Source organism: Trachinotus anak, unplaced genomic scaffold, assembly GCF_046630095.1.
Source record: "Trachinotus anak isolate AG129_WGS33_773 ecotype Australia unplaced genomic scaffold, CSIRO_AGI_Tana_v1 ptg000022l, whole genome shotgun sequence".
In the NCBI taxonomy this organism is placed as follows: Eukaryota; Metazoa; Chordata; class Actinopteri; order Carangiformes; family Carangidae; genus Trachinotus; species Trachinotus anak.
The window spans coordinates 1,323,259-1,338,526 of record NW_027273873.1 but is presented as its reverse complement, the minus strand read 5'-3'; the positions used below and the strand labels follow the sequence as shown (position 1 = coordinate 1,338,526).

Genomic DNA, 15,268 nt, shown 5'->3' with positions numbered 1-15,268 from the left:
TAGTTTAGTCTTTGTGCTAAGCTAGGCTAACTGGCTGCAGCTTCATATTTAATAGACAGATGACACATCACAATGGTGTCAAATTACTCTCAGCAAAAAGTGTCTGTCCCCAGTGGAGGAAAAAGGACAATCTTACCTTCTGAAATTAAATGGTGTAGAAGTGTAGTTAGTATAAAAGCTTTGAGGGTTTAAACAGCTGCTCTTTGTATTTAAACAACAGTTTTTGTCCAATATAACTTACTTTGAAAAATAAATATAGTAAAAATTTCTCCTCATGTGAAAAAAGATCGAAAACTATTTAATGCAGCGTTAGTCATCCTCTTTTAAACAGCCTTCACTATATAAACAGCACTATACTACACACTTTCTACATCGCCTACACATGAACATGGAGCTGACTGTACAGAGACATCAATCTGTACACACACACACATACACACACATACACATACACACACACACACACACACACACACTTAGATTAGTAGGAGGGATAATCACAGTGTTGATGCTCCTTTTCTGCGCCTTCATGTCCCTGAAGACAAATGCATACACATTATAATATACAAACACATTACACACCTACACAAGCAACAATACACTATAAATCATGGCATCACATCCCCACACACACCTCGTCCTCCCACTAATCGCTCCAACTAATTATACTCTCCTGAACTCTCTGCTGTTATAAATACATGCAGAGGAGGACAGAGAGCGGCGCTGAGCTGCTGAAGGCTGAAACTGATCATGATGATGTTATGATAACACTGAAGCTTGTAGTAATCTAAGACTCAAGCCATTGTAAAACCTCTGAAACAGCATTCAGACTGTCATAAACCTGGACTGGGGGCTCACAAGCTGTGATGATCAATGTCAGCCACTCTTCTGTTACCACAGTGCTTAATGAAATTTCAATCTTTCTAATCAGACAGATGTAAAGGATTAGAGGAGGACGCTATTTCAATTACACTTGGCTTTAATTAATTATCTTGGTCTTTGGCCAACAAGTCCCCCGACCTAAACAACAATGGTCACGGGTGAATAAGAAATAACCGTTTTATGATGCTATGATAAAAGTTTGGTAAGGTTTATGCAGAAAAACAACATGAAAGATGATGGTTTAGGGTTAATTAAATACGTTGTTAAGGTTAGAGAACTTTGTTGTCATGGTTACAATATTAATTTGCAGAACGATAGAGTGCCGCAGGGATGACGTATTTTTGTAGATGTTGTTGCATCTCCATGGTTCCTTCCACAAAAAGCCAATGAGATTCTTACATTGTTTTTTGGATTATTATAGAAAATGAACAGTTTCTGACCCTGACAGGTTTGGTTCAGCAGGATCATCTTCACTAATGACTCCACTTTCTGATGTTTGCAGCCTAAATACAATCAGCAGCAGTAAAAAGCTCATGTCTATGGGGACTGATTCACTGTTGGAGCCAGACTCTAGTGGTCATTACAGGAGCTGCAGTTTGTGGCCCTGGAGGTTGATGCTTGAGGCTGTTTCCCCGTTTCCAATGTTTATGCTAAGCTAAGCTAACTTACATCCAGCAATCTTCTCGTCTGTATCTCACCAAAAACTTCACAGAAAGTTGAATCGTTCCTCTAAAATTTACATTCTGGCCTAATTAATGTATTGTTGTTTTGATATTTTAATTTTCTTACAAAATTGATGAAATTTTTTAGCCTTTATCAGCCAGGCTCCTATCACCTATACCGCTGCCTGCCACCAGGGGTGATAGAGATATTTTGCCTCGATATTTGTGGGGCTGTCGTGTCCATCACTAGAAAAACTTGATGCTTTTGGGAACAAACTTCCACGCAGATTTGTTGTCAAGGAGGCTGCTGCGGCAACTTCACAGAGAAGATGAAGAAGATGAAGGAGAAGAACTCGATCTCAATTGCTTTTTGGGTTGCTTTAATAGCAGGTATTTTTATTGTTTTTTAAAAGATACCCTAAATAGAGAGATTTTCTTTTTCCTCCTCACTATTTCAGAATTCAATCACGGGCTGAATCGGAAGCTTTGGCGGGCCGGATTCAGCCCGCGGGCCGCCAGTTGACGAGCCCTGCTCTAAGACGTGAATCTTTTTCAGAGCAGATGCTGAGGTGCCGTTCTTTCTGTTAGACAGCTTAGCAACCTGTGATAAAGCTAACGTTAGCCTTACAGCTAATGTTTTGTTGATGCAGTCGAGAAAACAGCCACCGAAATGAATCCAGTCTCTATTTTTGTTTAGATATAAAATACATATGAAGCTTTGAATGTTAGCATGCTAACTGTCTGTGAGGCACCACCTGCCCTGATTCAGTTTGTACCAGGAGTTCTCTGACCCAGAGGACAAACTATAGATATACTGTGAGGCTGGGAGGCTGCAGGACTGTTCAGTTTTTAAAAGTTTCTCTCTGTGAAGATTTCAGGTTGGAAACATTTCAGTGTTAGTAAAACTGCATCTTGTAATGACTGTGTGTTAGATATTATTGATTTCTGTTGAGAAATATTCTCTTTCTAATCAGTTTGTACAGAGAGAGTGGGAGGGAGTCAGAGAACAGAACAGAGAGAGAGAGGAGGAGGAGGAGGGTTATGAAAAGATCCAAAGATAGAAGTTAGAAAAGCAAAATTACAGTGAATGTAACATCACTGAGGCGAACAGCTGTTCCAATGTGCCTTCCAGATATCGATGCATTTGAGTTTGTAAAATCACCTCAGCTGTTTGCATGAACTTGTGATTAATGATGTCTGAACCTTTCTGTATAAAATGATCCAGTCCTTTCATGCCTGTCTTCATGTTAGACCTGTGGACACTGATCCATCTGTCTGCAGTCATCAGACGTGGTCAGATTTTTCCTCCCTGCTCAACAAAATACATTTTGTTAAAGATGTTAAAATATTATTCAGTTCTGTGATTTATACATACTTAGTGCTTTTGACCATGTGCTAAGGAACTTCTTCAGTGAATGGATTTGCTGAGGTGTTATCAAGTGTAAACCTTCATTCACATTATGATAAATGATGTAATGTTTACTGTAAAGGAATACTGTGGCATTTGGGGAAATACATGTAGGAGAGACCGGGGATGGTTGTAACATGCATGATAAATTTTAGTACTGTTGAGATGGAGGGGCTGCATCTCTGTGTACCTAAAATATTGCTTACAGATAACTAAATACCCACATTACTGAGAGTTTTTACATATACGCTGAGCAGGTCTGTGCAGCGTTGGCAGGAAAAGCAGAATTCATTCATTCACAGTGAACAGTCTGTGCTGATCACCTGAGGCAGAACACGCGTGTCCACTGGCTCACTGAGAATCTGAGGCGTGAAAGAAAATTCAATCTTTCTTCTCTTTTCTCCCACTCTCCTCCTTTTATCGGCTCCAAAATGGCGGCCACTGGGAGCCTGGTTTCCCAGTGTGTCGTCATCTCTGTGCGTCAATCTTCTGGCTGACGTCAGAGAAGAAACTAGAGCAGCCAGCCTCCCTTCTTTTCTCGCTGTTCTCCTTTCCTCGCCCACTTATTCTCATCCTCCATTCCTCTCCCTGGTTCTTTCCTCTTCCCTCTTTTCTGCTTCTCCTCTGTCCCCTTTTCCCTCCCGAGCCTTTTCTTCATTTCCTCACTTGTAGGTAACCTCAATTTAAAAAAGAGGAGGATTCAGTAACAAAAAAGTGGTAAAAGGAGGTGAAGAAAGCAAGTGAAGAAAAGGAGGAGGAAGATAAATTAAAGGGAAGGAGGAGAAGAGAGACATCAGGGCTTGAGGACTAGAAAAAGAAAGATGAAGAGAATCTCAGGAAAGAGGAGGCGTTGTGGAAGCCAAAGGAGATCACACGAGTAAAAGAAAGGAGAAGAGTGGGAGGAGAAGGATGAGCAGCAGGTTGAGAAAAAAATGAGGAGAATAAGATGAAGGAAAAGCATTCGCTGAGACGGAGAACGAGGAAAAGAGAGAGAGGAGGAAGAGGAGAAAGAAAAGGTGACAGGAGGAGGAAGTTGAGAGGGAGCAGGAGGTGTAGGAGGAGGCTGCTGCAGGTGCAGCAACAGAAGTGCATGCAGGATGCTGATGAACAAAACCGTCAGAGAGTAGAGAATAGAGAGAGCTCTCACTCTGCTGCTGTTTTTAGTCCCCATCACAGCTCTGCTCCTAATGTGTGTGTGTGTGTGTGTGTGTGTGTGAATAGAGAAAACATTGTGGTTTAAACAGCATTAACACAAACCTTAGTCTCGATTGGCAGCACTAAGTTAGCTACTGTAGCTAAAATGCAAAATACTGACAATTAGCTTCACCTGTCTTCCCCTCTGACACCAACCCTGCAGCCTGACGGGATTGGTTCTTTAGGTTTCTGACATATGAAACCCTGACAGTGTTAATCAGTTTTTTTAGATTAATACTGTGAACGTATCAAAGCCTCAGTCCACAGAGAAATGCACACAGCCTGTATTCAGAAACTGAGCCTTCAAACCAGCCGTCAGGACTTCTGGAACTTTGTGATGTCACAACAAAGCAGTCACCGCCCTCAGCCACGCCCCAAGCCCCGCCCACCTGGACCCACCATCCAACCTTGCAGGATCTGGTTTCTGTGAGTGTTTAACTGAAACCTGCTATATTCTTATTAGATCACTCAGAAAACAGTGAGCCAATCAGAAGAGAGAACCAGAGCCTCTCTTCTGATTGGCTCACTGACATGTTGTTACTAGATGTAAAACTACACTGAGATGGTTTTTGGTGCTTTAAACTAAGAACATATGTTCTTATGGAGGTCAACACCTGAAATAAAACACTGGAGAAGTGTAAAATATGGGACCTTTAAGATCAGAGTGAACCTGTCACACTCAGTGTTGAAGCTGATGGTGAGCACTCACTAAACACACGTTACCGCCTGCGCCCTGATAAGGAAGCGGATCTCCAGAGCTGCCGGTGTATTTATGATAAGCATATTAATTAGCTGAGATTAGCTCGGACAACAGTTCCCGCTCTGGAAAAGCAGCCGCTCACAGCACCCGCAGAGTGACCGGTCCTGTTGCCTGTGGAGGATCTTTGGAGCCGCAGCTCAGCGGCGGCTCGTGGGGACAGAGGCCGCGTGTGATGGCGACCAGAGCCGCTGCAGAGCGCGCGGGAGCGGCTCCCAGCGCAGGTGAATCATTCCCGAAGCTTCTCTGCATTACCCGCCTCCCTGCTGCACGGCCGGGGGGGGGGGGGGGGGGTGTTGGATGAATGTCCGCACAGAAAAGATCGACCTGAGCGCAGATGAGATTTAATGTGCGACCTTTATTTATTATTTATTAGACTCCTGTCACACGTCACAGCGCGGGAAGGACAGAGACCGGAACCTAAAATGTTCTCACGATGTCCCCGGAGACACTTCATGAGAGCTTCGTCTGTGGTCGAGCACCGTGCCGGGACCCTCTGTCTTATGTGTGTATTGTGTGTGTATTATGTGTGTAGCGTGTGTGTATTATGTGTGTATTGTGTGTGTATTATGTGTGTAGCGTGTGTATTATGTGTGTATTGTGTGTATTATGTGTGTATTGTGTGTGTAGCGTGTGTATTATGTGTGTATTGTGTGTGTAGCGTGTGTATTATGTGTGTATTGTGTGTGTATTATGTGTGTATTGTGTGTGTATTATGTGTGTAGCGTGTGTGTATTATGTGTGTATTGTGTGTGTATTATGTGTGTAGCGTGTGTATGTGTGTATTGTGTGTGTATTATGTGTGTATTGTGTGTGTATTATGTGTGTATTGTGTGTGTATTATGTGTGTAGCGTGTGTATGTGTGTATTGTGTGTGTATTATGTGTGTATTGTGTGTGTATTATGTGTGTATTGTGTGTGTATTATGTGTGTAGCGTGTGTATGTGTGTATTATGTGTGTAGCGTGTGTATGTGTGTATTGTGTGTGTATTATGTGTGTATTGTGTGTGTATTGTGTGTGTATTGTGTGTGTATTATGTGTGTATTGTGTGTGTAGCATGTGTGTATTGTGTGTGTATTGTGTGTGTGTAGCGTGTGTGTGTATTGTGTGTGTGTAGCATGTGTGTGTATGTGTGTATTGTGTGTGTAGCGTGTGTAGCATGTGTGTATTGTGTGTGTGTATTGTGTGTGTAGCGTGTGTATTGTGTGTGTATTATGTGTGTATTGTGTGTGTGTGTAGCATGTGTGTATTGTGTGTGTATTATGTGTGTAGCGTGTGTGTATTATGTGTGTATTATGTGTGTATTGTGTGTGTAGCGTGTGTGTAATGTGTGTGTGTGTATTATGTGTGTATTGTGTGTGTAGCATGTGTGTATTGTGTGTGTAGCGTGTGTGTGTATGTGTGTATTGTGTGTGTAGCGTGTGTAGCATGTGTGTATTGTGTGTATTGTGTGTGTAGCGTGTGTATTGTGTGTGTGTAGCGTGTGTGTAATATGTGTGTATTGTGTGTGTAGCGTGTGTGTAATGTGTGTGTATTATGTGTGTATTGTGTGTGTATTATGTGTGTAGCGTGTGTGTAATATGTGTGTATTATGTGTGTATTGTGTGTGTATTATGTGTGTAGCATGTGTGTAGCGTGTGTGTATTGTGTGTGTATAATATGTGTAGCATATGTGTATTGTGTGTGTATTGTGTGTGTAGCGTGTGTAGCATGTGTGTATTGTGTGTGTGTATGTGTGTATTGTGTGTGTAGCGTGTGTGTAGCATGTGTGTAGCATGTGTGTATTGTGTGTGTGTATGTGTGTATTGTGTGTGTGTGTGTATTGTGTGTGTGTGTATTGTGTGTGTAGCATGTGTGTATTGTGTGTGTAGCATGTGTGTATTGTGTGTGTAGCGTGTGTGTATTGTGTGTGTATTGTGTGTGTATTGTGTGTGTATTGTGTGTGTAGCGTGTGTGTATTGTGTGTGTATTGCGTGTGTGTGTGTGTGTGTATTGTGTGTGTAGCGTGTGTGTGTATTGTGTGTGTATTGTGTGTGTAGCGTGTGTATTGTGTGTGTATTGTGTGTGTAGCGTGTGTGTATTGTGTGTGTATTGCGTGTGTAGCGTGTGTGTAGCGTGTGTAGCGTGTGTGTGTATTGTGTGTGTAGCGTGTGTGTAGCGTGTGTGTAGCGTGTGTGTGTATTGTGTGTGTAGCGTGTGTAGCGTGTGTGTGTAGCGTGTGTGTAGCGTGTGTGTGTATTGTGTGTGTATTGTGTGTGTAGCATGTGTGTGTGTATGTGTGTATTGTGTGTGTAGCGTGTGTAGCGTGTGTGTGTATTGTGTGTGTAGCGTGTGTGTAGCGTGTGTGTGTATTGTGTGTGTATTGCGTGTGTAGCGTGTGTGTGTGTGTGTGTGTGTATTGTGTGTGTAGCGTGTGTAGCGTGTGTGTGTATTGTGTGTGTATTGCGTGTGTAGCGTGTGTGTGTGTGTATTGTGTGTGTAGCGTGTGTAGCGTGTGTGTGTATTGTGTGTGTATTGTGTGTGTATTGCGTGTGTAGCGTGTGTGTGTGTGTGTGTGTATTGTGTGTGTAGCGTGTGTAGCGTGTGTGTGTATTGTGTGTGTATTGTGTGTGTAGCGTGTGTGTAGCGTGTGTGTGTATTGTGTGTGTATTGTGTGTGTAGCATGGTTTGACAGGCCTGACGCGGCCTCAGTAGTTCAGTCTTCCCGTTATATTCACTCTCTCTGATTGACGTGCACCGTGATGTTTGATTGGCAGCCTCTCCTCATCCTGTTGTACCCCCTTCTCGTTTCTAACGCAGTTAACTACACCAACAGGTACAACCTTGATGTTAAGTATCAACTGTCCTCCTGTAAAGAACGAGGTCACAGGTCGTCTGTCAGCAGGTTGCTATGGTCCGTCGTTAGGTTTTGTTGCTAGGTGACATCTAGTGGTCGTAGTGATGATGACAGGAGCAAAGGGAAAAGTGCGGTGACGTAGTTTATAGAGCGACAAAGTCCACGTCAGGAGGAGGTTGGGGTGGATGGATGAATATGACCCAGGAGAGCGGTGTTCGATTCCCATGTGACAGGAGCAGTTTATGTTGTTTCTATTATCCATGACCGTTCGTTGTTATTATTGTAACCATGACAACAAAGATTTTCTCATTTGAAGAGGTACTTATTTTAACCCTGATCACAAACTTTTCCTAAACGTAACCAAGCCATAGCCCTTATTATAGTAACCATGGAGATAAAGTTAGGTACGCTGGTCTCGTTACAGTGCTCGTGTTTACTATTGTAACCATGCCAGTCAAGGTCCCGCACACCTGCTGCCATAGGTGTTACACTGGTTGCACAATCAACATAATAACATGTGATCATTGATGCTCTTATTAGGGCCACAAGTCATTTTAAGAAACTGTCGCTTTAATATCCCACTGTCAGAACTGTTGGCTTATCTGCTGCCTCTGTACATTTACTGTATTATGATATTATTCAATATACCTAAAATAATCAGTTATGAAACAGGTGGATACAATCTATGCAGGAGTTTAGTGTAATCTCCTACAGTATCTTTCGCATGGACGTACATAGACATATAACACTCTATTTGCATACAATAAAAGTAGGTTACTGAACAGGCCAACTGGACACAGGCCCAGGGGCCCAAGGGGTCAGGGAACCGGTGGGCAACAAATACCAAACAACAAATAGCATGTTTCATTTTGTGTTGGGAAGTTAATAAAATAACTACAAAGAAACACAAAACAACCACACTGAGACAAAGAGAGACCAAAAAGATGTCTCTGAATGTGGCTCTTGTGGAAGAGGTAGGGTGCCCAGGGGCCCATTTAGGGCTGGGTATCAATCAAAATTTTTCGATACCGGTACCAATACCGTTACCTTCACTTCAATACCGGTTCCTGAGCTATACTTTTTTCGATACCAATTTTTTTGTTAATTAGTTAACAGTTAGCGTTACATGGATCCCAGTTTAACTCACTGCGCAATGCACGTATTAAGTTGCAGTAACATTAAGATTACTGCCGGATTTCGCTGAACGTTAATTTACCTGTTAAAATCCCACACACAGCGCCATCCTCGGTACTCTTAGATGAAGCGGAGTCCAGTGGTGGAGATTTTGAATTATGCCGCTCGGGCTCTGTAGTGTCCACAGGCTGACTTGAATGCTGAGAGGAGGATGGTTGCGGTCCGCCCTTCTTGCAGTCAAACACGGAGCAACTTTCTGCTCTTAAATTGATTTTGTGCACGGTCAAATGCTTCATTAAATTAGTCGTGTTGCTGGCCTTAGCAGTGATTACTTTTTGGCATATATTGCATTGCGCACTATTGGCATTAATCTTGGTGAAATGGAGCCACGCTTTTGACCTTGGTGGCATTGTTTAACCGGTTCGACAACACACACAACCTACAGTTCCCAACGCAGATCACGTGATTAACCTCTGGGTACCGAAATTTGGCACCGAAAGACGAGGCATATTTTGATACTCGGTGCTACCGAAGCATTTCGGTCGGTGCCTTAAAAGAACCGAAGTTCGGTACCCAGCCCTAGGCCCATTGTGTCATAATGATCTGTAGCCAAACATATTTTAACTTGTGGCAAACTAAAGCTTCAGTACACATTAGTTTACAGGCAGCAGTTGCTGTGATGTGTCTATAATATCCTACAAAATAGTTCTAGGGTTGAATATCTATAGGGATCAGGTGTGAATCAGTGAATTAGTGATTTCTCAGGCATCGATTCAGTTTTTAGTGCCAGGGCATTGCTGAGCTCAGGTTAATGTTAATAAAAAAGTTTATTAGAATGAGTTTCACAGAGTGAAGTACAGATTTTGAATGTGGGGAACACAGAGCCTTAGTATCTGTTCAGTTCAGAGGTATAGGACGTGATGTGGAGAGGGGAAAAGTTTGACTGGTGCATTCTTATTAATAACCATAAAGTGTGTGCACATGCATGAGTTTAATGGTATTTGTCATACATGACTTTATCATTATAGGATGACATGCAGCCTCTGTGCACATCATGTGTGTTCACAGGTAGCATCTCCTATTGCCTCTCTAAGGTTACAGAAGTGTTTAGTGTTGTACATCTCCTGTGGTATAGATCTATATTATAATGATGATTATTGATACTGTCTTGAGGCAGTCTTTGAAGTGTGAACTTTTCCAGTTGGTTATACTGTAGACACACACACACACACACACACACACACACACACACACGAGTTACACACACCAGTCTTTTTTGTTCCCATGTATCTGAGGAGCCAGTTTGGGTTTTCTCACTGTAATACAGAAACATTTTGAAAAGGTGTAGATAACAGTGTAATGAGTCCTTTAATAGTAATATGAGTTGTAATGCATTTTATTTACAGAGTGCTCTTCAAGAAACAAGACAAGTTAAGCAGTGGTACAGTCCACTTTAGGGGTGTCTGAAGTCCTATCACAGGTTCATCCAGGCGTGATTTTGTTTGTGTTTCATGACTATAGACATAACTTATGTTGGAATTTCTATGCTATGATACAATACAGTATTTTTAGCTGCTCTTTCTCATTAGTTCTAATCTATTTGTATAATATTGCTGGATTAAAGCTTGTCTGGAAAATCTTAATGCTGCCAAGTTCTCATAGTTTTGTCACATTTAATCAGTGTGGAGCCACATTCAAACACAGCCTGATGACTTCTGGCACTTCTGCATCAATCTGTATGATTCCTGAGCCTCAAGATCTGTGTGATGTTCATGGCTGTGCGGTCATTTCTGCGTTTGTGGCTGCGTGACACTGCGCGTTTTTCTTCTCTCTCTCTGCTGCCGACACACACACACACACACACACTTTTTCTCCCTCTTCCTCCTCCTCCTCTCCTCTGTTTCCACCTCCTCCATCCATCCGTCCATCCATCCATCCAGGCAGCCTGTCTGGACTCGACACCTCCTCCCTCCTCCCTCCTTCCCTCCTCCGCCTCCTCTCTCTACGGCAGCAGTGGAGAAGAAGAAAAACTCATATTTCACCAGTGATAATAACCAGAGCTCCATCCGCTCACACGCACATGCGGAGAGAGAGAGGGATCAGCGGGCTGCAGCGGCGGCTCGCTCGGCTGTCAGACGCAGAGGAATGATAATTAGAAAGAGATTGACTCGGCAACAAGAAGAAAAAGAGGAAGAAGGAAGAGGAGGAAGAATAGGAGGAGGAGAGGAGCTGGGCCTGCAGCAGCAGTGAGGCGAGCAGAGGAATACATGAGGAAAGAGAGGGAGAGAGAAGGAGGGATGGAACTGATCAGAATCTGATCAACAAGAAGAAGAAGAGGAGGAAAATCCGTGCAGCAGCAGCAGTTGTGTTTTTTTATTTTCGGAGGGAGATGATGGTGACAGCAACAGCGGAGGAGGAGAGAGGGTGAGCGGGGATCAATAATCCTCCCTCCTCTTCCTCCTCCTCCACCTTCATCCCTCCATCACCTCTGCAGGAGCCGCTGAAACCTGTGAGCCTCTGCCGCCTGCTTCTTATTTCTCTGATTTTTTTTTGATGCTGCATCGTGTGTGTGTGCGTATGTATGTGTCACTGTTGGTTATATAGGCCATAGGGATTATAGTGTGTGTGTGTGTGTGTACTTATATGTATGTGCATGTGCAGCCTGTGTTAACTGTGTGTGGTGCATGCACGTCTGTGTGTGATTCACGTGTATGTGCTGTGAAGGTAGGCTGTGTGTGTGTGTGTGTGTGTGTGTGTGTAAAATATGTGTGGGCTGTATGAACTACTCCCTGTGTGTGGCAGATAACATGACTGTAAAATTGGCCAATTAAAATAGTCTTACTGCTGTTAAATTAAAGCCAAATTATATAAAAGATCATAAGACAAAAAACTGCTCACTGTGCCGACACGCTGATGGATTCGGTGTGATTATAAAGAAGCTGCTGTGCAAAGAGGGAAAATTTATTTCAGGGCTCGGCCTTAAATTTAAAACCCAGAAAATGTTGACATGTTGTACAGTACATGGCTGACTGCTATGGTTTCAATGAGATAATTTTTGTTTTGATCATAAAAGTTCATTATTGATGAAAACAATAAAAAAAAAAGAAGAAAGAAACCAAGTAATTTCTTATTTACACATTATGTATGTGTTGTTTCCACCTGAGGAGTCCAGTGTTCCTCCTCTCTTAGCTCGGTGTTTGGTCTCCACCACCTCCTGAGGGAAACATGTGGCTCTTTAGCTGCTGAATGCTTCACTTTGTTCAGCAGCTGCTCTCTGACTGAGTCTCTCTGCTGTTTGCTGCTGAGCAGGTAGGGGTCAGTGATGTTTAGGGGACTGTCCTGTAAAAAACGAGCCCATAGGTCATCGGTGCAGCAGGTTATTGACTCGTCGTCACGTTTTGTTGTTAGCTGACATCTAGTGGCCGTAGTAATTATGACAGTTTGCAACAGTTGTGTGGCTCAGTTTATATGTTTAGATGATAACGATGATTGTTGTTTTTTTTTTTTTTTAATAATTTTTTTATTCAATTTGTTGTTTAGTGGCCTGAAACAAACACCATTTCCCATAAGTCCTAAATGACAGAGGAGGGGAGTCCATGAGCGACATGAAGGGTCAGTTCAGAGAGACGACTGAAAACTGTAGAGTCTGTTAGACGGCAGAGATTTTAACTGGAAAGCTGTTAAAGTGTCTTCAGAGGAGAGCGTTGGTGAGTCTTATTGATATGGATGAAATAAATTTACAATCATGTAAATACCCCCACTGCCATGCTTGTAGTTTTTTAATTATGAGAGCTGTAGTTTTTTTTTCTTTTTAACTTTGACTCCTTTCACGCTCTTGTCTTTTACACATTGGTATTTTAACTGCATGATTATAACCACTCATTATTTTCAGTGCTTTTAACCACAGTTCACAGTTTTCATCAGTTGGTGTAGTTTCTTCAGTCATGGAGTTTACTCAGTTGTCATGGTGATGGCTCCTCCTCAAAGACCCCAAAAATTTCCTGGTGTTCTGAGAGTAAATTTAATGTTTGGTTTCTGGACTGGGGGTCAAACAAAATAAGGAAATTAATATTTCAACTTGGTATATGGTATTTGTAAAATTATGATGAGTGTTTTTTTCACTATTTCCAGACATTTTATCAACCAATCAACAGTTTCCTGTGGTTTCTGAACACCAGCAGGTGTATGGACTCCATGTTTTGTTTCACATCTTACATGTTTGCAAAAGGACACATAAGCATGCCAGGCGCACGTGTTTGACCATATACACGTTACTGTGAAAACATGGAGGTAAACATGGATGTGCAGGGTTCAAAACATTCAGGGACATAAAAGAACACCATATACAACAGGCTGTTATCCAGACTTTAAACCTGGTTACATACCAGCTCTAGTTTGATATCTGCACCAGTGTTTTTTTTGTTTTGTTTTTTTTGCGAGCAAGTTATTTTACATTTTTAGTTTTTACATTTACAACATCAGCACAATAAAAAGTATGCTGAATTAGCTTGAATATGGATGTACAGACAACTACCACTGCATCAGTTATGAGGAGTGACTGTTTTTCTCAGACTTCTGAGTGAGTTTATTGAGCTTTATTCACAATGGACATTTGACTTATGGACATAATCATGTCCTCAGGATGTAAATCCAAAAATACATCTGAAGTTTTGGGTTTTGTTTTGTTTTTGTTTTGTTTTTTTTTTACAATTTTTGAGGCAAATTGCAGCTCACATCTCCCCCTCCATTAAATTAGAAAACCTTGAATGGGTGGTGTTTGTTCATGGGACCTAAAGGGCTGTTTTTGCCAGCAGACATTAAAAGCAGCAGCAGTAACTTCAGGCCCCTCACTGAAGGCTGTGGTTCAGAGATGTTCAGACTAGAAAATAAGTTTCCTATGATACAATATTTCTTTAAGAAATAATCAGTTTTGCCTGTGTCCTCAGTCTTTCCACCAAATACAGTATTTAATGAAATTAATGTCAAAAATCAAATCTGATGACTGAAGCATCAACACACAGAAAACTTTAATCAGATGCTTTCTGCCAGGATTCAGATACAGTGTGTTTGTAACAGAGGCACGGACCAGTGACCTGCAGAGAGAGAGAGAGAGAGACCCTGGCAGACAAGGGGAGAGAGAGAGAGGGGCAGAGAGGGATGGTGGTCAGTTAGTGAGTCATGAATAATTGAATGTGCTTAATGGGAAGAGATATAACAGCTGAAACTGTTTGGCCGCTTTGCAATCGAGACCAAAGGCCTAGCCATGTCCTGTGTGTGTGAGTGGTGCAGTATCTACAGCAAAAACTTTTTCTTAAGCAGCAACTACGTAAGAATTGGCAATAATTATCTATATTATATTGGACAGTGTGAGAAATCCTTTAAGATGATGTCAGTAACTGTTTTTCTCAGTGTGAGGCAGGAACATCGACAGGAGTCCAGCTTAGATGAACAGTGTGTACATTTAAATCTGGATATTCTTTCAGGGTTTTTTTGGTGGTTCCGGTCCTCAGCAGGGATTTGAACATAACCTGTAACTTCACAAAATAATAGGTAGCTAATGATATGGTGAGTCTTGACCTAGGAAGTAGTGCTAGATGTCAGAGAGTTAGTTAGTCAGGCTTCTGTACTTGGACTTACAACCCTGACTACAAAAAATTATATGACCAAACTACAGCAGCAAATATGCAGGATTTGTAGGAAACGTAATTGTGACTGAAAATTAGTTTTTAATTTACTTACATCGCAAGACCTGAAACAGTTGTTTTCTGCCATAATCCACCTGTAGTGACTCCAGCTTTATTAAACTGTTTTATGGATCTGTTCAAACTCTCACAGCACCTGGTTCAGGTTCAGGAAAGATCCTGGTCTGGTTTAATACAGTGAGTTCATACTGTTAATTTATGTTTAACCTAAATCACCAAAGAGCTTTTGTTGGCTAAACCACAGATGTGCCTCTGGATGTTAACCTGGTCTCTGGTGTGACTCAAGCCACTTCCTTGTGACTCCACTGCCATTGATAAATGTAGAACTTCTTTCATTCAAAACATACGTTGCCTCTGAACGTAACCCAGCCAGAGATGATGTTTCCAATAAACTGTATTTGCTGTTGTAGTTTAGATGTATAGAAACATAATTTCTCGGAGATGGAGTTGGGACTTAAAACAACCTGTGCAGCTGTGTCAGTCTCATCCATATTTGTTGTGATTTTCTGTTGCTATTTTTCATTAATTTACGTAGGAAGATAATGTCCACATTTGTAATTCCACCTACTAAGCTCTGATTGGTCTCCAGCTGGCTGACACAGCACCAGACCTATTTGAATTAATAAACAAATGTGAGATTCGAGCTGTGATTCAGACCCAGACTTCAGTGTCACATGAGCTGTCGAGGATTT

At 41.9% G+C, this 15,268-nt stretch overlaps 1 protein-coding gene across 6 annotated transcripts in view; it reads left to right on the top strand.

The window, feature by feature from the left end:
- Positions 1-15,268, top strand: part of LOC139606527 (IQ motif and SEC7 domain-containing protein 1-like) — a 157,215-nt gene that overhangs the window by 5,975 nt on the left and 135,972 nt on the right. For 2 of the 6 annotated variants that reach the window (XM_071458747.1, XM_071458745.1), the window contains exon 1: positions 7,504-11,383. The exons of 1 other annotated variant lie outside the window; for it this stretch is intronic. The gene's annotated coding sequence lies outside the window, so the exon portion shown is untranslated. Of the gene's footprint in view, positions 1-4,745; positions 5,128-5,163; positions 5,409-7,503; positions 11,446-12,414; positions 12,582-15,268 lie in introns of those variants that run through there. 3 more of the 6 variants (XM_071458743.1, XM_071458746.1, XM_071458748.1) reach the window with 3 other exon arrangements.